This window comes from Macaca thibetana, unplaced genomic scaffold, assembly GCF_024542745.1.
Source record: "Macaca thibetana thibetana isolate TM-01 unplaced genomic scaffold, ASM2454274v1 unplaced_scaffolds27, whole genome shotgun sequence".
NCBI lineage: Eukaryota > Metazoa > Chordata > Mammalia > Primates > Cercopithecidae > Macaca > Macaca thibetana.
In genome coordinates, this window is record NW_026088816.1 from 1 (window position 1) to 24,326 (window position 24,326).

The following is a 24,326-nucleotide window of genomic DNA, read 5'->3' on the forward strand; positions in this document are numbered from 1 at the left end:
GAAGGAGGTGGAGTACTTGAGTAGAAATGATACAAGATAACTTCTTCAGGAAATCAGCCAAGTGTCACAGCTTTTCACATAGGCGTGTGATGTTTGTGTATGTGTGTATGAAGAGCTGTCGTGGCCTAGAATCACGGGCCTTTAGATCCCTTGTACAGATAGAAAAGTAAAGGCCGAGGCCCAGGAATGCTGCAGGCCACCGAGGTAGAGTCCCTGTCTGCCCTTCTCAGTGTCCGGTCACTTCTCACTGCACTCCCCTCTTTACTGCTAAAGCCACCTTCCCTGACTCTGAATGTGTAACCACGAGGGAGAAAATGTACTCCAGGCTCACAGTTTGTGGAGAAAAAGCCCAGCAGCTAAAAATAATGTTCACAAAGTTTGTACCTAGAAAAAGTGGCCATTTCTATCATGTCTTTAAATTTCCCTGTTTCTCATACATTTTATAAACAAGACAGTAGAAGGAGATTCGGGAACAGCAACTTTAGAACAAGGGGGAAAAAATCAAACCTAGAGCATTCCAGTTTCTGTTTTCTTCTCAGTTTAGGGCTGAGGCACTTTAGCTTCCTGTCTAAGGGACTACTCAAATCTGATTAGAAGCCATTGTGGGCTGGTAATTATCCATAATTTTAGGAAGACAGATGCAGCACCAACTCTGTTCTCTAATAGCAGGCTTATTAATTTTAAATTTGCATGGCAGGAGAAGCAGATGGCGAGGTGGGATAAGAGTTCAGATGCTTGGTCATTGATAGCTTTTTACTTCCACGTATCACATGGGGATTTGGGACCCGGGAAGCCCGCTGAGAACTGATGATTATCTGTCCCCTAACCAGCTGGGTTCTTTTTCATCCTGAGCTCAGAAAGATTGCTCCTACTGCAGCCAGGGAAGACAGGTTGTTGACTGGTTAGAAATCATGGCAGGTTATTTTCTCCACCCGCAGTTCGCAGTTGGAAAGCAGAGCTATCAAAAAGTTGTCTTCTCTATTGTATTTCAAATCTGGGTGTTTAAAAAATTATGTAAGCAAATTAAGCATTTCTTTAATGGTAGTTGTGTGTGTTCTTGATGCGAATGAGAGGTGCATTCCCTTGTAAAATCCCTGGGACTTTATAGGAAGATGTGAGCCTTAGAACAGAAGTTGGTTTTCTAGATGATCATGTAGACATGATGCTGAGCACCAGACAAAGATGTTGATTGAAGCGATTTAAAAAAAATTTTGTCTGAGTTCAGATTTTACACCAATATTTAGAAAATCAGCAAAAGAACTTGGAGGAATGTTCTCAGGCATCCAGTTCAGCCCCCTGCCCACATTGTCATAAAATCCGAGTGTGTGTACAGGGAGACGCATTCCTTTCTGTTCTCATCACAGGTCCTTCCCTGGCTCTGCACCTGCCTGTCATGCGCGTCCGTGTGAAGAGACCACCAAACAGGCTTTGTGTGAGCAATAAAGCTTTTTAATCACCTGGGTGCAGGCGGGCTGAGTCCGAAAAAGAGAGTCAGCGAAGGGAGATAAGGGTGGGGCCCTTTTATAGGCTTTGGGTAGGTAAAGGAAAATTACAGTCAAAGGGGGGTTTTCTCTGGCGGGCAGGAGTGGGGGGGGGTCACAAGGTGCTCAGTGGGGGAGCTTTTTGAGCCAGGATGAGCCAGGAAAAGGAATTTCACAAGATAATATAATCCCTTAAGGCAAGGACCGGCCATTTTCACTTCTTTTGTGGTAGAATGTCATCAGTTAAGGTGGGACAGGGCATTTGCACTTCTTTTGTGATTCTTCAGTTACTTCAGGCCATCTGGGGCATATACGTGCAAGTCACAGGGGATGCGATGGCTTGGCTTGGGCTCAGAAGCTTGACATTGCCCTCTTCCCTACCTTCCCTACCTTTTCCCTCCTGTGTGGTTCTCTCACAAAGTGAATGGCCTCAGCCACAGCTTCTCTGCAGCTGCATCAGACTGTGGGGACAGGAGTGGTGGCTGCTGCAGGGCCTGCTGTCCCCACGGAGCCCAGTCTTGCTTGCCGCTGCAGCCTGGTGATCATTTTGTACCTCAAGTATGTAATTCTACAGAACGAGAGCCAACATGCTGGGGATGGAGGCGTCTTTATCACGGTGCTCTGCATATTTTAATCTTGGGTAGAAAGTATGGAAAAGTATGGGATACCTGTGGTTTGATGTCAGAAGGACGTTGTGAACTTGACGTGGACTGAGGATGTTCAGGTGCAACAGGCACCCCGGCTTCATTAAATGAGACTTCCCCATCTCCCTGCCAGGCACGCACAGGTGTATGGCCACATCTTATGTGTTATCCTTATCTAGAGTGCGCCTTGTCGTCATGCTTAAAGTTACATGATGATATTCTGCCTCATAGAGTAGGTCCCAAACCGCATTCAACACAGAAATGTACTCTTGCTATTATACATAGAAAGTGCTTTCATATACCAAGTGGGAGAGCAGTCCTAAAATCTGGGCTGGAATCACAGAAGGAAGGCTTTGGGAAGCAACAGATTCCCTAGTCCAAAGCTGGTTTTTGATGAACCTAGAAACAGGACCAAGAGAAGTGAATTTGCCTAAGGCCCTGACAGTGTCTCACGGTAGCATTTGAACCTAGCAGTTTCTTGACCTATTTCTTTAAATGATTAGTCATGCTTCCTCTGATTCCTATATAAACGTATTCCTCATTCATTCTTTTGTTTCAGTGAATTATTGCAGTGCTACCACGTAACAGTATTTGAGTCAAAATGTGGCAGTGTTTATCCCTTTCCAAGGTTTTTAGTTGCACAGTTTTTCAAAGTTGTGCTAACAGTTTCTTGTTGGTTGCAAGGTGTCCTTTCAGAAGCCAATTGTGTGGTGTATTTACGTTGATTGTTGGAGGTAGTTTGGTTAGAACCTACTTCGAGTGGCTGGCGTGGGCCTGGGGGACAGTGACAGCTGCCTGCTTCATGGGCAGAGATGAAGTAATTGCTTCCTGGGAAGTACCATCCTCCTGGCCACACTCTCCAGCCCATTTCATTTGTGTTGGTTTCCTCGCATCTGCACGTTTCTGGCTTCATGTGAGTCTCATTTATTTTAGCATATGACTTCAGGCTGTGGGGAAGAATGGCCATTTTAGCACAGAGATGCACACAAAGGAACAACTGGCTAAATGTGAGTGAAGACATTCTTGGGGGGGGTTTCATTTCTTTTATTCTGTAACAGGCAGTCTGGGAAGCATTCTGGACATGTGGCCTGCGCTGTCACAGTTCCTCCTTGCAGGATCGCAGATGTTTGGAGATTGTAGTGATAACTGTTATCATTGAGAATGTCATTCTCGCAGGCTCTAATAAGTCAGGATTTATTCAGTGTTAATTTGTTAAAGACAACTGTATTTCTAGCCAAATCCATGTGAGACGTTTCTCCTGGCAGTGTTGCTGGGGGTATTCCCGTGGCTTAGTCTTAGGGCAGCACACGCCTTTGAATACTGCTGAAGCTGTGAGTACCCAAAGCGCACCGGAGTACTTTTGCCATACGGGGTGTTAGTCACTGATACACGTCTCAGTCAGACCTGATGGATTCTTGACCCCTTCCTTTCTTAATTTTTTAATTTTTATTTTTTATTTTTGTTTTTTAAGAGCACAACCCCTCAGGTGGCCACCATGAATCTCTGGTGTTTTCAGTTGGTTGCAGCCTATTTGCCGTCTCTGGTTCAAACATATTCGAAGCCTGATGATGCTTCCCTCGGTTGTTCTTCTGCTGTGTGACCTCCGCGCCCGCAGGGTTCAAGACTGTCAGAGCTGGGAGCCACCTTCACAACTACCAGGGTTTCCGGAACCTCCTTTATCTAGCCCTGGGGATGGAAGAGATGTCATCAGAGGCGGAGGCTTATTAGGTTTACATGCCATTGATAACGAATGAGGAGGTTTTCTTTTATATAAGGGGAGCTTCTTATAATGTGCTTTAGTAGGGTAAAGAAGCTTTTGAGGTTTGCTTTCTCTGGAAAGATAATTTGTGATCCTGCCCTTGCTTTCAACAAAAATATAATTTGCATACCAGTGCATGTTGTATTACTGAGCACTGGCTGACAAATGGTTCTTAACTCGTCATTCACTCCGCCACTGTTTCTTGAATGGCATATGTGTGCCAGCTGTAGTAGGAACTTGCTAGGCTCTAGGACTAACCCTTATGAAACGGGGGTCCTGGGGGAAGCAAATGCATATAACTATAAAAGTTTTGAGGGGATATCAGAGGGGGTGCCTATAGGTGCAAAACTTCGTTCATTCATTGTCCCATCTAGGAGGTTTTGTGTCTTAGCAGCGTGTTCCATAGCAACACATCCCTCTATCAAAATATTCATCATATTATTTTGAAATTCTCTGCTTAGGTATGTATTTTTCCCACTAAGTTTAGAACTGGTTAAGGACAGGCTATGGGGTATGTATTATATATATACAACACACACACATATATATATTATATATACACACACACATTTACCACAGGCATATATAATATATATATATATATATATATATATATGTACGCTCTTACACATATATATATTCTTCTCTCTATATATACACACACACACACACACATATATACTACACACACATATATATGACACATATACACACACACACACACACACACACACACACACACTTCTACTGCCAAGCACAGAAAGTCAAAACTAGGCAAGGGTTCTTTTAGTGTTCATGAAAAAATAGATGTGTTAGTTGAGAGCGTCCTTAAGTTGCCAGGGGAAAGACAGGATGGATTCACAAAGGGAGATAGTTTTTTTTTTTTTTTTTTTTCTTTGTTTAACTCTTGAATTCGAAATAATCCAGACTTATGGAAAAGTTGCAAAAATAGTACAGAGAATTCCCGTATACTCTTCCCTCAGATTCCCCAAACATTTCACCCCATTTGTACTTTCTTTTTCTCTCTCTGTGGATATAATTTTTTTTTTTTCTGAAATGTTTGAGAGTGGAAGGTAGAATGCAGGGCAGGGTGAAAGGCGGAAGGAGAGAGGTGGGTTGGGAGGCTTTTTTTTTTTTTTTTTTTAACCTTCTGAGATGGAGTTTCGCTCTTGTCATCCAGGCTGGAGTGCAATGGCACGATCTCGGCTCACTGTAACCTCTGCCTTCTGAGTTCAAGTGATTCTCCTGCTTCAGCCTCCCAAATAGCTGGGATTACAGGCGCCCACCACCATGCTCGGCTAATTTTTTGTATTTTTAGTAGAGGGGTTTCACCATGTTGGCCAGGCTGGTCTTGAACTCCTGACCTCTGATGATCCACCTGCCTTGGCCTACCAAAGTGCTTGGGATTACAGGCGTGAGCCACTGTGCCTGGCGATTGGGAGGCTTTTACAGTAACCCAGAGCGCTATGATGAGGGCTGGACGTGGTTGGAAATGATGAGGAAGGTGAGAAGGGGTTAGGTCTGGCATTTATTTTGAAAGGAGAGTCTCTCTCTTGGATGACAAGAGAGAGAAAAAGAAGTTTTAAGGATGATGTCAAGGATTTTGGCCTGAGTAACTGGAAGGCTAGAGATGCTGTTATTGGGATCGGGAAGACTATGGGAGGAGTGGGTTATAGCAGGGGGAATCAAAAGTGCATTTTGGGCATGCTAAATTTGAGGTCCAAAAAGAGATGTCAAGAAGTGTTGGCCTGGGCGCGGTGGCTCACGCCTGTAATTCCAGCACTTTGGGAGGCTGAGGCGGGCAGATCACCTGAGGTCAAGAGTTCGAGACCAGCCTGATAATTATTAAAATCGATCATTGATGTTTACTAATTAATCATATTATTGCTCCTAATACGCAGGGGGTGTACACCTACCTGTGATGTTGTTCCTAATATCCAGGGACAGAGAGCATGATCTTAGTTTTAATATCGCAGTAGGTGTACACTCACCCTGTGACACTGATCCTAATATCCAGGGGGGTAGAGTATGACATGACTCCCAACATAGCAATGAATGGACAGCCACCCGGTGATATTGCTCCTAATATTCACGGAAGAAGTGTATGATATTACTCCCAATATCGCAGGGAGGGTACAGCTCTTCTGTGATATGGTTCCTAGTATCTGGAGGGGGAGAGGATGATAATAATTCCAGTATCGCAGGCTGTGTTCACCCGCCCTGTGATATTGTTATTAATATCCTGGAAGGGAGAGGATGATATGACTCCCCATAGAGCAGGAGGCGTACACCCAGCCTGGGATATTGTTCCTAATATCCATGGAGAGGAGAGGCTGATATTACTCCCAATATGGCAGGGGGTGTACATCCACCCTGTGATATTCTTCTTAATATTCCAAGGCTGAGAGGTTGATATTACTCCCAGTATCGCAGACACTGTACACCCCCGTGTGATACTCTTCCTGATATCCGGAAGGGGAGAAGATGGTATTAATCCCCATATCGCAGGAGGTGAACACCCACTCTGTGATATCTTTCCGAATTATGCAGGGGGAGAGAGGATAATATTATTCCCAATATTGCAGAAGATGTACACGCCCCCCCGTGATATTGTCCTTAATATTCCAAGGCACAGAAGACGATGTTACTCCCAATATCGCAGAAAGTGTACACCCCCCAGTGATGTTGTTCCCATGATCCAGGAGGGAAGAGGATGATATGACTTTCAACCCCTGCACCCTGCAATGCTCTCACCCTGCAACACCGACACCAGCTCAACCTGACATGGGACCAGAGGTGCTGGCTGGGGGTGTTGATTGCTTCTCTTTTCTCCCTTGCCAGACTCAGTAGAGGAAGCTGAGACCGAGCAGCCGCAGGAACAAGGTGGGTTTTGCCGTGGCTCAGGCTTCCTCTGGTTATGAGCTGGGCCTTGGGGTAATGCCGGGGGAGGGGACAGAGCTGAGTACGGTGGGCATTGGATGCGGCTGTCACCCCTCTGTGGTGTGGGCTGGGGGCTTGGGGGACGTCGCCTGAGGTGGGCCTGAACCTCCCGTCTACTCTGGCACTGGAGGCTGTGGGGTCCCACACTTCTTCCAATGAACATGCTGACCCCCGCCTGGTCCCCGACCGAGGTGGGGCATCCTTTCCACTGCTGGGGCCCACATGTAGCTGTGGGTTCCTTTCTTCATGACCTGGAGAAGCTGCAGCTTCACCCTGTGCTCTGCCTCAGAGATGGGAGGCCACACTGCCCTCAGTGGGTAGCAGAATTCAGAGTCTTAGGTTGCAGGGGCCTCAACTGAGGTCCCTGAAGGGTCTGCTCCTTCCTGAGGGGCTGATTCAGGGAGGCCCTCCCGTCTCCCCTCTGCGGCTCTGTCTCTTCCCCTCACACAGGGTCCGCATGTGGACAGCCTGGTGATGTGGACGCCCCAAGGGCCCTTGGAAGTTCCCTGGGAATGGGATCCATCCCAGTACATTTGGGATGCAGGCACAAGGTCCCAGAGGAGGCCCGGGAAGCCAGTGGGGAAGGGAAGGCTGTTGTAGGTTTGTCGGGGGGGAGGGGGTGGTTCCACCCTCTGCCAAAGTCCTGGAGCAAAGGCACGTGGCTCTCCAGCTGCCCCGGAGGCCAGGGTAGTGGCTGGGAGGGGCTGTGTGCCTCTGCCGGGTGGGGGAGATTTCTTAGCTAATCTAGTGTAGTCAAGTCAGACATTTGCCTCTAAATCATATATTTATTTTTTTAATTCCAAGGCTTTACAGATGAATAAGGAGACAGTTTGTATTGAAAATATTTTTTACATGTGAGCTTGAAACAGAGTCTGTTTAAATCTAGGTTTTTTCCTTCCCAGTAATGCCTCCTTTCATCCCAGGTTTTCCAACAGGAAATGCGCTTGTTTGCTCACCTCTGGGAGGGGGCTTTGGCTAAGAAGCCAGCAGAAGCCAGCGGGCTGCTTGAGCAGCCTGGCCTTTGTTAACCCTTTAGGAACTGTGGGCTTCAGGTTTTCAGACCATCCAAGGTGAAGGTGGCCACAGGGGCCTGGAAGCTTTCCCATCCTTCCTGCAGGGATGGTCCGTTTCCCTGCACGGAGCTGGGTACATGGGTACAACATCCCTGTCCTGTGCTGTCGGTGGCTTTACCAATTTTGCATAGCAACTTTTGAGCTGATCAATAGCTGATTGGCTGTTGGGGATTTCATGGATTCCTTTACCCCATCGGGGGGCCGGATATGCTGACAAAAGTTACATTTGTAGTTGTAGTGCTGCATATACATGGGTCCAGTTAGGCTTGCTTTCTAAAGGGAAAGGCATCTCTGAGGGATCACTGAGCTGACATAGTGCCCTAAAACCATGCTGTCAGGTGGGCGACAAAGCAGGACAGGAGGGTGATTTTGTAGGAGAGTCGGGCCACGGGCCTGCGTGTTCTGTCCCCATAGTGCCGGAGTTCCTACGTGCTCCAGGCCCCGGGTTTGCATTGCGCATAATTCTCAAGGGCTCATGGCAAGCTGCACCAGGGACACAGGGGGCAGGGATGCGGGGACCCTTTCCCCAGTGGACCAAGGACTCACTGCTGGACTCTAATCTGTCTAGGTGTTTCTGTGACTTGCAGAAATACCTCCACCTTGCCTGGGCCCGGAGCCACAGGAGACCCTGCGGAAGATGAAGAATGTTCTGGAACAATGTAAGACCTGCCCAGGCTGCCCCCAGGAGCCAGCATCCAGCAACGTGAGCTTGCAGGACCCCGAGGAGCCCTCCTTCTGCTTGGAAGCTGAGGATGACTGGGAGGACCCAGAGGCCCTGAGCTCACTGCTGCTGTTCCTGAACGCCCCCGGGTACAAGGCCAGCTGACGTGGCGCTGCCATGGCTGAGCAGCGTGTTCTGCAGCTTTAGCGACGAGGAGCTGACTGGGCGCCTGGCACAGGCCCGAGGGGCGGCCAAGAAAGCTGGCCTCGTCACGGCCCTGGCCAGACTCTGCTTCCTCCTGGGGCGGCTGTGCAGCAGGAGGCTCAAGCTGTCCCAGGCCTGGGTGTACTTTGAGGAAGCACCGGGGGCCCTGGAGGGCAGCTTTGGGGACCTGTTCCTGGTGGTGGCTGTGTACGCCAACCTGGCCAGCATTTACTGGAAGCAGAAGAACCGGGAGAAGTGTACACAGGTGGTTCCCAAAGCCATGGCCCTGCTCCTGGGGACGCCTGGCCACATCTGCAGCACTGAGGTGGAGGGAGAGCTCCTGCAGCTGGTGCTGCGGCAGGCGGTGGGTGGCCAGAGCCTGCAGGCCGAGGCCCGGGCCTGCTTCCTGCTGGCCAGGCACCACGTGCACCTCAAGCAGCCGAGGAGGCCCTGCCCTTCCTAGAGCAGCTGCTGCTTTTGCACAGGGACTCGGGAGCCCCAGAGGCTGCGTGGCTCTCAGACTGTCACCTACTCCTAGCTGACATCTACAGCTGCAAGTGCCTGCCCCACCTGGTGCTGAGCTGTGTCAAGGTGGCCTCATTGAGGGCACAGGACTCGCTGAGGAGCGTGAACCTGGTGCTCCAGAACGTCCTCCAGCCCCACAGCCTCCCCACCCAGACTTCCCACTACCTCAGGCGAGCGCTGGCCTCCCTAACCCCGGGCACAGGCCAGGCGCTGCGCGGCCTTCTCCACGCCAGCCTGGCCCAGCTGTACAGCCACCGTGGCTACCACGGCCCGGCCATCACCTTCATGACGCAGGCGGTGGAAGCCAGTGCTGTTGCCGGAGTCCGTGCCATCGTGGCCTGGCTGCACGTGCTTCATGGGCAGAGCCCAGTGGCCTGGACATCCTGCAGTCTGTCCAGTGGTGGCCAGCGAGGACCAGGAGGGCGTGATTGCCAACATGGGGCCGTGGCTCTGAAGAGGACGGGCCGGACGAGGCAGGCAGCCGAGGGCTACTACCGTGCCCTACGGGTGGCTTGGGACCTGCCAGCCAGAGGAGGAACCAGGCAGTGGTGCTGGCCAACTTTGGGGCCCGTGCCTGCTGCATGGGGTGCCAGCAGGCTGGCCCAGCACGACCTCCTGGAGGCCATGAGGCTGTTCTCGAGGCTGCCCTGTGGAGAGTGTGGCCGGGACTTCACCCATGTGCTCCTGCAGCTGGGCCACCTCTGCACCCACCAGGGCCCGGCTCAGCAGGGCAAGGGCTACTATGAGTGGGCCCGTCTGGTCGCCGTGGAGATGGGCCACGTGGAGAGTGAGTGCCCCAGTTCCTCCTGTGCACCTTCCGGGCCACCTGGGTCAGGGCACACCTGGGGTTTGTGATTCAGAAACAAGTGATGGTTTTTCCACCATCGAAAGTGCTGAGTCATGGCCAACAGCAGATGTTGGCAAGCGCCCTGGAGACAGGCCGTTCCCATGCAGGGCCAGGCCCTCTGTGCCCTACTGGGGCAGCCAGCTCTTCCGGTTTGCCCAGGGACCATCCTGCCTTGAGCACTGAAAGTCCTGCATGCTGGGAATCCCTAGACATAACCCTGGGGTGGAGGCAGGCTCTGCTGAGCTGGGACTTGGGGCCCCTCCATGAGCCAGGCCTGGAACGCCGGTTCTTGTGCCCATGTTATCTGCTTGGTATAGCGGCAGCCTGTGCACCTGTCATCCCACTTCACAGAGGACACGGGGCAGGTGATTGCCCAAAGCCGCAGAGCAGTTCATGCAAAAGCAGTTTGTTGTGCAGAGTGGGCCAGGCCCCACCCACAAATGGGGCTTGTGGGGTCCTCGGGTGGCAGGGGCTGAACGTGGGAATGTGAGCTTCAGGCCAGAGAAGCCACAAAAGGGTGAGTGGCGTGATGGCGGGGCAGCACTTGGCCCCGGGTTAGGGAAGCCTCTTTAGTGTGGGACCAGAGGGTTGAGAGGATTTAGTCAAGTAATAGATGGTGGTGGTAGGGGAGAGGGGCTGGTGGTGTAGCCTGTGTGAAGGCCCAGGGGTGAGCTAGTGAGGATGAGTGGCGGTGGGTGAATGGTGGTGAGTGAGCGGGAGTGTGAGCAGGGTTGAGTGAGCCGGGCTTACGCAGGGAGGTGCAGAGTTGGGAGTGGGTGGGTTGGGTGCTGGATGGTGAGCAGCTCTTCTGGAGAGCTAAGCAGGGCCTGGGGCCTCAGGCTGTGGCTTGGCCTTTTCCCCAAGAGCACTGGGGAGCCATGGAGTGCTATAGAACAGTCACTGCAGACTGAGCAGTGAACGGACAGTAGGTGGGCAGGGCTGTCCGAAAGCTAGGCCGCAGGAATAGGATATAGGATAGATGAGGAAGTTGAGTCTAGGGAAATGACCAAGACAAGGGATGCTGTTGTGGATCCCCTCTGCCTTGCAGCGCTTTGTCCATCCTCCCAGGATGGACGTCATGGCATAGTGAGACCACTCAGAGGTGCCTCCTGTGGCCTGGCCCAGAGCCCCAGGGGCTGTGGCCAAATCTGCCCATTTCCCAGCACAGGCCTGTCACCCACTCCTGGCCCTAGGAGGGATGAGATTTTGGAGAGGACCGTGTGAAGGGGCCCCGGTCCCACACATCTGCCCAAGGAGGGGTGGGGGGTTCAGACCCAGGCTTCTTCCCCAGGGGCATTCTCTGACTAGAAGGAGACCCTCCAGGAACCCAGCGCCCAAGCCCCCACTGCGGGGAGGGGCACAAAGAGGGGGGGGGGGGGCAGGGCAGGGAGGGGGAGCACAGGGAAGCTGGCCCAGGGCCCCAGCAGCCCCTGTCCTTGGGATCATTTGGTTTCTTGGCATCAGATTCTTTGAGCTGCTGGGCCTGGGGTCGTCCCAGGGCTGCGGATGGCCCGAGTCCCAGCTTGAGCCTCTCTTGTTGGGTGACACGTCTTCCCATCCCTGCCTGCACACCTCCCCAAAGGTCATCTCAACCCCAGCAGAGGCAGTACGTGCAGTCTGGGCTATTCTTCCTACTAGGGTGGCTTTCATCATCTGACCTCTGCCTGCCCCGAGTCTTCACTCCTGGCCTTCATCTGTCCCCTTAAATGTGACCACAGCAGCCAGAGCCCGTTGTGGCACCCGCTTCCCTGGGGCAGGGTTTCAAGGTCTCACGTCCCATATGTGGCCCACTTGGCTTCCCCCGAGCATCCTGACCTGGTGGGGTAACCATGGCCCTGGCCACCCCACTCACAGGGCCCGGTGACATTGCTGCAGTCACACCCTCTCGACTGTCGGACTTACTGAGAGAGCAGGGAAGGAGCCAGATTCCATGGGGACCTGGGAGACTGGCTCCAGTCTTGGCCTCAGGTTCACAGAAGGAAAATGGGCCAGTGTGCTAGAGCCATGCTTCTCAAAGTATGGTGCCTGGACCAGCAGAGCAGCATCCATGTCACCTAGGAGCTTGTGGCAAGTGGGAGTTCTAGGGCCTGGCCCAGGCCTGTGGAGCCAGAAGGTCTGGGGGCAGGGCCAGCAAGCTATACGGACAGGCCTCGGGGTGACTGCGATGCCTGCACATCTTGAGAACCATCGGCCTAGATAGCCTCTGAATACTAACGTCTCCTGGTGCGTCTGGAGAAGACACAGGCCATGTCTGGGAGGCAGGGGAGATGGACTAGCACACTCCTCCTGCCACAGGGCAGCATGATGCTCGATTCCCTCAGAAGGATGTCCTTCATCTTTTCCATGCCGTGTGTGTTCACCCTGGCCCTCCCAGCAGCCTGGGAAGGGCAGAACACTGCACACACAAGGGGGCCATTCCCAGTCCCCACATTCCAGATTCATCTGTCACCAGACCCACGGGAGGAGGCAGACTGGTTCCAGGAGGATGAGAGCCCTTGTTCTGACACCTGTGTCTGATTCCAGGGCCTACAAATCCGCTCTGGACTACACCAAATGAAGTCTGGGGATTTTCATTGACCTCCAGAAGAAAGAGTTGGCGGCACATGCCTGGCTGCAAGCAGGGAAGATCTATTACATCCAGCAGCAGAGCGAGCTGGTGGACCTGTACATCCAGGTGAGTGGCAAGGGCTGCAGGAGGGCCCCTGTGCTGTTCACTGTCTGTCTGTCCATCCATTCATCCATCCATCCATCCATCTGTCCATTCATCATCCATCCATCATCATCCCATCTATTCACCCGTCTATCCATCCATTCACGTGTCCATCCACCCATCCATTCATCCGTCCATCATGTTTACCTGTTCATCCATCCATCCTTCCATCATCTACCCATCCACCTGTGGGTCCATCCATCATCCATCCCCTGTTCCATCCTTCTGTTCATCCTTCTATCCATCCTTCTGTTCACCTGTCCATCCATCATCCATTCACCTCCTGTTCATCCTTCCATTTTTTCCATTCCATCCATCCATTCCCTGTTAATCCTTCCATCCATCTACCTATTAATATCCATCCCCCTCCATCCATCCATCTTCTACCTATTAATACATCCCTGTTTATCATATGTCCATTTACCCATTGGTCTATCCACCCATCTATCCATCCATATGTACATACATCATCTACCCTCCACCCATCCATACATTGTCTACCTACCCATACATACACACATCATTCTAACCACCCACCCATTCATCCATCCATCCATCCATCCAAGCATCCATCCATGTCTATACATCTATTGATCCATTCATCCATCCATCCACTCATTCCTAAGCCACTGCTGAGCATCTGTTGTATGCCTTTTCCCTCTGTCCAACTGGTTCCCTCATATCCTCCCCCAATGGCCAGCATCTTCTCCCTGAGGGCAGAGGCGGGGCCCCTCACAGTGCCCAGCACCTGCTGGTGTACAGCACATGCTCAAATAATGTGGCCACTCAGTTAACACACAGAAGAACCTGCTCCAGGCGACACGTGGCACATCTCCTTACAAAATGCATCTATCGTAGCGGCTGTTTTCAGAGGCTTTCCCAAACAGTGTGATCTGGAACAACTTGTGAAGCCCATGAACCTGGTGAAGCTTTCATCATTGAGCACCTGCTGTATACCTCCTTGAGCTGAGGAGAGGGATCAAGAGCTCATGGCCAAGAGGGGACCAGGCCCACCCACAAACACTGTTGGTGTGCAGTCCGGAGCTGTGGCAGGGATGTGGCAATGCAGAAAGGAGCCAGGGGATGGGCTCCCAGCAATCTGGGGGCCATGGAGACTGGTTTGAATGCAGGGAGAGTGGGCTAGGGCTAGCCCTGGTGGTAGGATTCACAGGTGTCGGGCTCCCGGGCTGCAGCTGCTCAGTCACCTCCTGGCACTGAGGTTCATCAGTTCATTGTCCTCATGCCAGTGGTGGGGGCAGCCCTAATGCCCAGGGTCTGAAAAATGCTCAGGTGTACCTGCAGTGTGTGACAGGAAGGAGGCTGGCGAGGGTGGGCGTGGCCACCTCGCCAGGTGTGGGTCTTGAGGGAACTTCTGCCTCCTTTCAGGGGCACAGAATGTGGCCCTGTACACAGGCGACCCCAACCTGGGGCTGGAGCTGTTTGAGGCAGCTGGAGACATATTTTTCAATGGGGCCTGGGAGCGGGAGAAAGCCGCGTCCTTCTACCGGGTGAGCTGGCCTGTGGGCTGATGTGGGTGAGCCTCAGGGGGGCACCTGGAGGGCTGAGGCACAGGTGTGGCAGGGCAGAGGCCTCGCACCTGGAGGCAGGGCCACCCATGCACATGCTTGGTTTCCTAGTGGTCTCACCGGGAATGATACTGTGCCTGGGACAAATGCTTGGGGCCTGGACATGGCAATGGCCTTACCCTTGCACCTGATGCTCTCAAGCAACCATGAGCAGGAAGTCCTGTCCCCATCTTACAGATGAGGAAACTGAGGCTCAGAGAGGCACAGGGACATGTCAAAGGACACAGCATGTCAGTGGGAGGTCCAGGACTGCATGCATCCCAAAGCGGGGACGGCTTCTCCCTTTCCTCTGAGCTCACGGTGTGGCTCAGCCCTGGGCACAGATAAAAATATGTTTTTAGAGAGGAGTGCTGGCTCCCCCCAGTCAGACCCCCGGTGCCCAAGTGGGAGAGGCTGGGTCTGAGGCTGCCGGGTGTAGCTGGATGGGCCTCGGGTGACTCTTCAGCCCCCAACTTGGGTGTTTGAATTGTGCTTTATCTGAGAGCACAGAGCTGCGTCGAGATCCAGGGGTAGCTGGGGCGTGGGAAGCTCCAAGCACATGTTCGGGCTCTGAGGGGGGCGCTGGGCAAGGTGGGTGCTGCGGGAAGCCTGACCCCACCTGCCTGTGTGGTAGGACCGGGCCCTGCCCCGGCAGTGACTACGGGCAACTGCAAGGCGGAGCTGTGGCTGTGCAACAAGCTGGTGGCACTGCTGGCCACGCTGGAGGAACCCCAGGAGGGCTTGGAGTTTGCCCACATGGCCCTAGCACTCAGCATCACTCTGGGTAAGTCCCCTGGGCCCCCACCCTGCCAGGACCCACACTTTGCCAGAGCCCAGCCTCCAGGTCTTCAGGGCAGGAGCTGAAACACCTGCCAGATTTTCCTGGTCTTCTGCCCAGGCAGGCACATCTGCCCAGCTGGCTTCCCCGTCTGGCCGTGGGGCACATCCCGAGGTCTCTCACGCGGTGCAGAGCCCCCTGCCTGGCTGAGCTCTGCTTCCTCTGCCTCTTCCCGCTGCTGACCACAAGGGCTGCCCAGTGTGGCCTCTGCCTTCCAGACATGCCAGGCATCTCGTTGGCCCCTGTGCCTGGCTGAATGGCATATTCCCTTTCTCTTGTGCCCTTCCCACCCTCATCAAGCACACAGCTCTCTGGCTGATGAAGTCCCAGTTCCCCTTCCAGCAGCCTGCCCTTTAAGGTCGGGCATCCCCTGGTGCTGTGCCAGGGTTGTCTGTCTTCCTCCAGAGACAGGGAGCCCTGGGCAGGCCGCATGCCCCAGCGCCTTGTGCTCCGGGCCCAGTACACAGTAGGTGTGCAGCTGTGTGGGAATGCATTGAATGCAGGCTCCACGGCACTCGCCCTGAAAAGGGAAAGATATCGGAGACAGCCGAGGTGGGTTTGCACATCTGTGGGGGGACCTGGAGCTCAGGCACGCAGTGACTCCCCAGGGTAGGGGGCTCTGATCGTGACACACCCAAGAGTCGGATGTCACGTCTGTGGGTTGCCTGGAGCCCTGGTGCCCGGGAGCACCTGGACTGCATGGTTTTTGGGCTCCCCTGGTTAAAACCAGTGAGCAAAGGCAGGTGGCTATGTGTAGGCAGAGCTGGGCCATCCAAGTCCGACTTTGCCAAAGCCTCACAGTAGACGGGGGCAGGCCTTATTAGTTCTGCTTTGCAGATGGGAAAGTGAGTCTGGGAACCCGGAAGGGACTGGCCAGAGCTGCCCAGGTGACTGCAGGTGCCTGGAGGCAAGCCAGGGGCTGCCCGGGGTCTGCATACCTGCTCCTAAGGGGCCTGTGCCCTGCCTGCCCCAGGAAGCCACGTCCTCACACCTGCCCCTTTGGCCTGCACCCCAGGGGACTGGCTGAATGAGTGCATGGCCTACCACCGGCTGGCCGCCCTGCACCACCGGCTGGGCGACGGCGAGCTGGCGGAGCACTTCTACCTCAAGGCCCTGTCGCTCTGCAACTCGCCGCTGGAGTTCGACAGGAGACCCTCTACTACCTGAAGGTGTACCTGGTGCTCGGCGACATCATCTACGACCTGAAGGTGGGTGGGAGGGGCAGGGCTCGGGGTGTTCCCGGCCCCCTTGGAGTGGGATCTCCACCCAGACCCCAGAGGCCTGGGTTCCAGCCTTCCTTAGGAATGGCCCAGTGGCCTCCCTGGAGCTCTGCACCTGGCTGGAGGAGCCGGCAAGGTTAGCAGATACAACCCAGCTCCCAAGCTGGCCAGGCCCCACCAAGAACTCAGTCTCAGCCAAGGAGGCTGACACATGAGCGGGCAATGGTGGCCTCTGGGTAAAGGGGGATCGTAGTCGGGAGGCCCTCCTGGAGGAGGTGACACCAAAGCTGAGTCTTGACAGTCAAGTGTCAAGTTGCATTTAACAAAAACAGGGTCGGGAGGAGGACATTTAGGAGGATGGCATCATCCTCATGTTGAATCCACGTTGCAAGATCCAACCCAAATCCCAGCGCCTCCTCTAGGAAGCCTGCCCAGGGTGCCAGCCTGCACCGAGCAACTCCTTCCTGGAGTCCCGAGACACCTTGAATCTTCACATCACCCAGGAAGGGTGGGGTGGGGCCAGTGTCTTACCATGTGCTTCACAGACAGGGAAACCCCAGCGCAGGGCAGGTGCAATGGGGTGGGGCCCAAGCCAGCCAGACTGAGGCCTTGCTGGGTCGGGTCTGTCTCGAGGGAAGGTGCTGGGACCTGTACTCCCTCTGCCCCCAGCCCTGCAGGGGTGGAGAGCTGGGACTGGCAGACTCAGACCTGGGATGTCTGCACCCCTCTGGCCAGCAGGTGCCCACCCCTCCTCAGCATCGCACTGGCACCACGTCAGTGCTCCTTATGGGCTGAGGGGCCAGGGCGCTCCAGTCCAGGGACTGAGATCTTGGGGACCTTAGAACAACATGAGGAGCTGGGGCAGCCTTAAGACCCCACCCCGAATCCCCCACCACAGGCCTGGGGCTGCCCAGGAGGCCCCCGCCCAGTGCTGGCGACACCTGGTGCTCAGAAGCTGTCACGGTGGCCTCCCAGGTCCCAGCCAGACAGGGAGGTGCCAGGTGTCAGGCCCAGAGGGACACTGCTCACTGCTCAGGGGCTCACCTGGGATCCAGGGGACGGGCCTCCCAGAAGGGGCCTTTCTCTCTCTTGGTCAAGCCTGCCGCCCACTCCGCCTGCCCAGGAGGAAGGAAAGGGCCAAGTAGTACCTGAGAGGCCAACGTCCACGGTTGGGGTCGAGGGGCAGAGGCCTCCTTCAACCTCCTTCCCATGCACAGCCCTCTGGGCCTCATCGTGACTATGCTGTCAGCGCAGGCCAGCTTCCCACAGGAAGGCCCCCTCGGAATTCCCAAGGGAGGCTGTCTTTCCAAGGCCACACCCTCCTCCTTGTATAGGAGGCTCTGGACCCAGGGCCCAGAGGAGTGGGAGAGAAAGCCGGGCTGGATGGGGCCTGGAAGGCTGGCGGAGAGGCAGGGGTAAATGGGCATCCTTGCCGATTGCCTCTAAAATGGGGTCCCCTTTAGTCTACACATGAGAGTGAGCCCTGGAATAGGGTGGATTAGGTGTGTCCTGGCTCAGCCTGCCACTCACTAGCTGCTGCACACACTACAGGCACATTGACATGTACAGGCACACTGACATGTACAGGCACACGCACACTCAGGCACACACACACACACACACACACACAGGCCTGCCTGCACTGAGCAACTCCTTCCTGGAGGACACACACAGGCGCACACACACGCATACGCAGAGACATATGCTTTGGCTGGCTCCTTCCTGTTTACTTGGGATGCCCCCACTCCTTCAGGAAGCCCTTGCCTCCCACCCCTGGCTGAGTCTGGGGCCTCCTGGGCCCCCCACAGGCTTCTGGGCTTCCCTCTACCACAGCCCGGGCCACCCTGTATGGTCAGTGTTCACTCCCAGGTCCCTCAGCCTGGGAGCAAGGATGTTAGGCTCAGCCATACACCCAGCACAGAGTCCAGTGTTCGGCTGGGCGGTGACTCAGGGCCTTCTCACGCCCCTGCTCCGTGTGTGGGGCGGGGCAGTCAGGGAATGGACTGCTGCATCTTGGACTTTGTCCTTGGCCCTGGGAGCCATCTTGAGATGGTAAAGGGGGACAGGCCAGGCACGAGTCTTAGGTCCCTTGGGTGACCCCCATGTGGAGGCGGCACCTGGGGAGAAGCCGGGTGGGGGATGGGACGGTCAAGGAGGAGGTATGGGAGGCCAACCCAGGGATGGTGAGTTTGAGCCAAAGATGCATTGAAAACAGGAGTGGATGTCTGGGGAGTCACACTCCGTCAATATTTCAGGGAACATTGCCAGAGAGGACACCTGGGAGATGGTTGTGTACCTGGCCTGGCCCTTGGAGGGCCTGGAAATGGTCAGCAAGGACAGGGGCCAGAGGGGAGCCTGGGTCACTCAACGCTGTGCCCCTGCTGGGGCTTGGAGCCATGGGTCCTGCATGGAACTCTCAGAGCAGGCAGGATCGGCCCTGACCTCAGCCCATGGGGAAAGCAGCCACTGCCTGCAGAGAGGGTGGGACTGGGGCAGGAGGCTTCATGTGAGTGGGGGCGTAGGGACAGTCAGGAAGTATTCCAGGGGTGTCAGGGTCATCCCCACCTCCTGCAGCTGAGACCACAGCAGTGTCACAGGCTTCAGGGCTCATGGGGTGAGCCAGGATTGGCTGGACATATGGAAGGACCCGGAGACAGGAACGGCCTCTGGGAAGACAGCTCTGAGTCCCCCTTTTGCTGACCATGGCCTGTCCCCTTCAGGACCCGTTTGATGCAGCCAGGTACTACCAAGCTGGCACTGGCAGCCACTGTGGACCTGGGCAACAAGGAGGCACAGCTGAAGATCTACACACGGCTGGCCACCATCTACCACAACTTTCTCCTGGACCGCGAGAAGTCGCTCTTCTTCTACCAGAAGGCCAGGACCTTCGCCACAGAGCTCAACGTCCGCAGGGTCAACCTGCCTCCTCTGCCACTCTGCGGGTGGGCCCCCTTAGGTTGGCCCCCAGCCACCCTCGCTGAGGACAGCATCTGAGGGAGTGGGTTTTGTGCAAGGAGGGTGGTCTCCTGCCTCCCGTGGCTCATTTTCTGGGAAATGGAGGCATGAAAGCAGGGGTCAAATAGCAATAAAGTTTTTTTTTTTTTTTTTTTTTTTTTTGCAATAACCTACCGAAGTCCCCGGGGCATCCTTCCCTGTGTGCTTCCTGGGGTGTGTCTACTAGGGGCCAGCTCCTTCCCTGGTGGCAGCCCTCTGATCTTGGGGATGGGAAGGACCCTGAGTCCAACACACCTGGGCCAGGTCACCATGAGCCTCGGTTTCCTTGGTGGCCAGAAGGGAGATGGTGAACTCTCTGGGCAGCTCCCTGCTCAGAGCTTTTGCTGTAGGTCTCATGCCACCCTTGCCTTTAACCTTCAGGCCACTGTGCCCGGATGTGGGGGCTGCTAGTGCCCCTGTTCACCATTGAAGAAACAGAGGCACAGAGAGGTTAAGTGTCTGGCCCACCGTCACACAGCAGGTAGGGGCGGAGACAGAGCCCAGTACACTGACCAACACACCACCCTGCCAGCCTGCTGCCAGGAAGGTGTCCCCCATTAGGACCCAAGGTCAGCTCCTGATCCTCTCTTGTGGTGTCAGGAGAGCCACAGGCCCGTGAGGGTGGCCCCGGGGATCCCTCACTCAGTGTCCTCTGCTCCCAGACTTGGCTGGGCCGAGCCTGGCCAGTCCCACCTTTGGCCACTGATCAGCCCTGCGGGAAGTGAGATGCAGGGATCTACACAGACTGCCTATGTAGACGCTGCTGCCCAGTGTTGAAAGCCTTATCTGGGCTGCCCCCCAAGCCGTCCCCACATACCCCTCCTCTTCCGGCCCCCGGCCCTCATCCCAGTCCCAGGAATCCAGGTTTTCCTTCTTGGAATCTCTTGGCCCCAGGGAACACGGCTCACACGGTCTCTTTGCCAGTTTACAGCAAGGAAACCGAGGTTCAGAGACTGTGGGTGTTCCACGTGATTCTCACACACACTGTACTCTCCCAGGCCCCTCTTTTAAACACTTTAAATGAGGTGACATTCACATCGCATGTGATTAACTATTTCAACGCCAAATCATGTGGTGGCATTTGTGCATTCACAGTCCTGTGCAACCACTCACGCCATCTAGTTTCAAAATGTTTTCATCTCCCCAGAAGAAACCTCCCATCCTCACTAAGCAGTTACCCCTCCTTGGTATCCCCCAAGCCCCTCGTTTAATGAAAGGGGAAACTGAGGCCCGGAGAGAGACTTGCCAGTGGGCGGAGCTCTGAGAAGGAATCAGGCACCCATCTGCTGCTTCAGTCCTGGTTTGGTTTTCCACCCAGCAGAGGTGACAGAGCCTGGAGGTTCTGGGAGAGCCAGAGCCCTGCCCGGAGCCTCCCCACCAGGGGGCAGCAGAGAGCTTTCCAGAACCTGCCGCGGGGCTGGCGGGAAGCAGTGGGTCAGATCTGCTGACAAGCCTCATTCCTGTTGACCCCAGATCGCTGTCTCTGTGGGTTGATCTTGGGAATTGGAGGCCGCATGATTGGAAACATGAAGACGGCTCGGCCTGGCTGGAGCAGCGGGAAGCGCCGTCACGTTTACTGAGGACACAGACCTCCTGCCCGCTGGGCCGAGCCTGCAGCCATTCTTCTCAGGGTGGGGTCCGCAGGTCCGGGTTGCTCTCGGCCCCTGACCCGCCTCAGAGTCTGGGGGACTTTGGAACTGTGCCTCCCCATCTCCACCCACCGTGGCTAGTGCCATGAGGGGCCTGGATCCTGGGATCCTGTTCCTCTTGGGCAGCAGAGACTGGGGGACCAGAGGAGATGATGGGTCTTCAAGCCCCACATTCAAACCCCAGCCCACCACTCAGTCTGGGGGTGCGGGGTGAGGGAGTTGATTTCTCTGAGCCCCAGTTTGGTCACCACTAAAATGAGGTCGACCTACTGGGGCAGACTGCCAGCTCCAGGGCTAATAGAGGCCTATTTCCTACTGACAATACTTCTTACTCCTAGGAACAGCTCCAACAACCACACACTAGAGAACATTCAACCCACGCCAACTTGTCAGAGGCACGTGAACCAGAGCAACTCCATCTTGAATGGGGGCTGGGTAAAGGGAGGCTGAGACCTGCTGGGCCGCATTTCCAGGAGGCTAGGCATTCTTAGTCACAGGATGAGATAGGAGGTCGGCACAAGATACAGGTTATAAAGACCTTGCTGATAAAGCAGGTTGCAGTACAGAAGCCAGCCAAAGCCCACCAAACCCAAGATGACCACGAGAGTGACCTCTGATTGTCCTCATGGCTCATTATGTGTTAATTATAATGCATTAGCTGCTAAAAGACACTCCCACCAGCGCCATCAGTTTACAGATGCCATGGCAACATCTGGAGGTTACCCTACATGGTCTAAAAAGGAAAGGACAGAAACTCTCAGTTCTGGGAATTACTGGAACCCCTTTCCTGGAACACTCATGAATAGTCCAACCCTTGTTTAGCGTATGATCAAGAAATAACCATGAAAATGGGCAACCAGCAGCCTTTGGGGCCACTCTGCCTATGGAGCAGCCATTCTTTTTTTTTTTTTTTTTTTTTTTTTTTTTTTTTTTTTGGAGGTTGCCCAGACTGGAATGCAGTGGCGTGATCTTGGCTTACTACCACCTCCGCCTCCTGGGTTCAAGCGATTCTCCTGCCTCAGCCTTCCTAGTAGCTGGGACTACAAGCACCTGCCACCACACCCAGCTAATCTTTTGTATTTTAGTGGAGACAGGGTTTTGCCATGTTGGACCAGGCTGGTCTCGAAGTTCTCACCTCAGATGATCCACCTGCCTCGGCATCCCAAAGTTATGGGATTACAGGAGTAAGCCACTGCGCCCGGCCAGAGTAGCCATGCTTTTAATTCTTTTCTTTCCTAATAAACTTGCTTTCACTTTATGAACTTGCCCCGAATTCTTTCTTCTGTGAGATCCAAGAACCCTCTCTTGGGGTCTGGATCGGGACCCCTTTCCAGTAACTTACTTAACCTCTCAGACCCTTCATCTCTTCATCTGTAACCAAAGACAAAGCCTCCCCCGAGGTTCCAACAGTGAGGAGAGAACGCATGGGAAACGAGGGGCACGGAGTTGGTGTGCAGAACCAATGTCACAGACTGGCTGTCAAGCCACTGTCATATTGGAAGTAATATCATGCTCTCGCCCACAAGTTATGAGGAACAGTATCACAGGGGGGTGTGTACCTTCTCTGGTAGTGGGAGTAGCATCATCATCTCTTCCTTTAGATGACAGGAACAATATCACAGGGTGGGTGTACACACCGTGTTTTTGGAAGCAATGTCATTCTCTCTTCTAGGTTTTACGATGCATATACCACAGGCGGGGTGTACACCCCTTGTTATATTGGATGGAATCTCAACCTCTTTCAACCTGTATCTTTAGAACAATATCCCATGGGGGTTGTACATCTCTTCAATATTGGTAGTAACGCCATCTTCTCCTTTCCTGGATATAAGAAACAGTATCACAGGAGGGGTGTACACCCCTTGTAATATTGGTAGTAATATCACCTCCCCCCTGTGGATATTAAGGACAAAATCCCAGGGTGGCTGTAAGGTTCCTACTTTATTGGGAGTAATATCGTCCACTCACCCCCTGGATAAGAGGAACCATATCACAGAAGAATTGTCCACCCCCTTCGATATTGTCAGCCGTGTCATCTTCTTCCCGCCTGGATATTAGGAACGATGCCCCAGGGTTGGGGGCGGTGTACACCCACTGCGATATCGAAAGTAAAATCAGCCTCTTTCCCGCTGGATATTAGGAACTCTATCACAGGTGTGTGTGCACCTTCTGGGATATTGGGAGTACTATCAGCCTCCACTCCGCTGCATATTAGGAACAATATTCGGGGGGCAGTGTGGTTACACCCCCTGTGATACTGAGAGCAATATTCTTTCTCCTGTACAGTAGGAACTACATCACAGGGGTCTGTACACCTTCTGCGATATTGGGATTAATGTTATCCTCTCCCCCACTGAATGTCAAAAACAACATCCCAGAAGGGTGTACACCCCCTGCGATATGGCCAGTAATATCATCGTCTCTACCTTTGGATACTAGGAACATCATCACAGAGGGTGTGTACACTGCCCTGCAATATTGGGCATAATGTTATCCTGTCTTCCCCTGGATATTAAGAACGATATCCCTGGTGGTGGGGGGTGGATTACATTAAGAACAATATCACTGGGTGGGGGTACACCCCCTGCGATATTGGGTGTAGTATAATCCTCTCTTCCCTAGGATATTAACAATATCACAGGAGGGGTGTAGAGCCACGGCCCCTGCGATATTGGGAGTAATAGCCTCTTCGACCTGTGGCCTTTCTATGAAATCTCCTATGACGGCCTGATAAACAGTGTCTGACCAAAAAATTGGCTGGCCGGGGTAATGCTGCACCACGTGCGGGGTGCGAGGGTGGAAGCACGTGTGGACATCTACAAGGTGCTGAAGGAGAGTGAAGCCAGCGATGACCGGACCCTAATGGCATTCAACGAACAGGAGTCAAGCGTGGGGCCCAAGGAAGTCCAGGAAACGAGCCGGGGCCAGCCTCGGCAAGGCCAGCATAGCACTAGGGAACGCAACAGGGAAAAGCCCAGGAGAGAGATGGCCCTCAGCTCGAGTGGGAGGCACACGAGGCTTCAGCTGACCTCACGGCCCCTCTGCTCCCTTCCCTGCACTGGAACTCAGTTCTGAAGGAAGAACCCGGAGCAGAACTACTGTTTTCCGAGGTTCTGTGCCACGCTGAACTAAGGAGTCTTCAACAGGGCTGGGAGTTTTCACCACAAACTCTGGAGCCCTTTTGGATGTGAACATCTAAGGTAAAGGCCAGCGGCT

The 24,326-nt window shown here is 54.1% G+C and overlaps 1 pseudogene; it reads left to right on the forward strand.

Annotated features, from left to right (window-relative positions):
* The first annotated feature begins 6,703 nt into the window (after nt 1-6,703).
* LOC126947259 (SH3 domain and tetratricopeptide repeat-containing protein 1-like) lies at nt 6,704-22,945 on the forward strand (annotated as a pseudogene).
* Nucleotides 22,946-24,326: the final 1,381 nt, after the last annotated feature.